Below are 1,673 nucleotides of genomic sequence, written 5' to 3'. Positions count from 1 at the left end.
CATTTTGGAAATTATCTCTTTTTATGCTGCAAAGCGTATGCAAAATCTGGCCACTCCCACTTTTGACCAGAACTCCCTTTAGCCACGCCCCATTTAAAGCATCACCTGGCGGGGGGTTTCACAAACTAAAGATCCCTCCAGTCTGTCGGACTGTATGCTGCATGTCCAGCAGTACTAATATAAAACCACCACTAGATGGCAGCATTGCACTGGAGATTCCAAGCGGCATCTGATTTCATGTGCAGCAGAGACACTAGTGCTCCTTTATTTATATAGCACCAACACACTCTGCAGTGCTGTATAGAGAGTATACATCATTCTCATCAGTCCCTGCACCAGTGGAGCTTACAATCGAATTCTCTATGACACACACTACTTTATCATAAGGCCAATTAACCTGCCAGGAATTCACCTCCACTGGTCCAATCTAATGTGTCATCATTTCCCCATAAAAGGAATCAAAGACATTTGTTCATAGACAGACAGTTCACTAGACAGAGAGATACAATTAGAAAATGACTTATGTTTCATCAGGGCGAATTAAATATCGAGGCAACAAGTTATTCGTCAAATTACTTTTTTATAAAAGATTTCCATTTGTCTGTCAGAATCATTACTGGGTCAGTAAGTACTACAAGTTGTGTTAATGAGTACTAAAGATAGGAAACTGTGGCAATGGTTACTGGAGGCAGGTACTGGGTCAGCAAGTACACAAGGCTGGTACTGGGTCAGCGAGTACCAGCCTTACTAGAGATAAGTAGTTGACCAGTAAGAGATTAGCCCAGTACTTGTATTTGCTGACCTAGTACCAATCTCTCACTGGTCAACTACTTATCTCTAGTACTCACTGACCCAGTACCAGCCTTGTGTACTTGCTGACCCAGTACCTGTCTCCAGTACTCATTGGCCCAGTACTTGTATTCGCTGACCTAGTACCAATGAGTAATGGAGATTGGTAATGGGTCAGCAATACAAGAAGTTGGTAGTAAGTCAGTGAGTAGTTGAGATTGGTAGTGGGTCAGTCAGTGGGTCAGTCAGTAGTGGAAACTGATATTGGGTCCATCAAGTACAAGAGGTCAGTACTGGGTCATTGAGTACAAGAAGTTGGTTCTGGGTCATTGAGTACAAAAAAAAGTATGAGGTTAGTAAGTTCTGGAGACTGATACTGGGTCATTGAGTACAAGAGGTCGGTGCTGAGTCAGCGAGTAGAAAAGACAAGTACAAGGTTAGTAAGTTCTGGAGACTGATACTGGGTCAGTGAGCACAAGAGATAAGTACGAGGTTAGTAAATTCTGGAGACTGATACTGGTTCAGTGAGTACAAGAGGTTGGTTCTGGGTCAGTGAGTACAAAAAATAAGTATGAGGTTAGTAAGTTCTGGAGACTGATACTGGGTCACTGAGTACAAGAGGTCGGTACTGGGTCAGCAAGTAAAAAAGACAAGTACGAGGTTAGTAAATTCTGGAGACTGATACTGGGTCACTAAGTACAAGAGGTCGGTACTGGGACAGTGAGTACAAAAGATAAGTATGAGGCTAGTAAGTTCTGGAGACTGATACTGGGTCAGCAAGTACAAGAGGTCGGTACTGGGTCAGACAGGCATATTTAACCCATCTCTACGCAACTCTGCACCTAGAGCTTCTGTCGTTCTGCTCATTGTCCCACCCGGCACTC

The sequence above is a fragment of the Xenopus laevis genome, chromosome 4S (genome assembly GCF_017654675.1).
Source record: "Xenopus laevis strain J_2021 chromosome 4S, Xenopus_laevis_v10.1, whole genome shotgun sequence".
Taxonomy (NCBI): Eukaryota; Metazoa; Chordata; class Amphibia; order Anura; family Pipidae; genus Xenopus; species Xenopus laevis.
Note: the sequence above shows the minus strand (reverse complement) of the source record.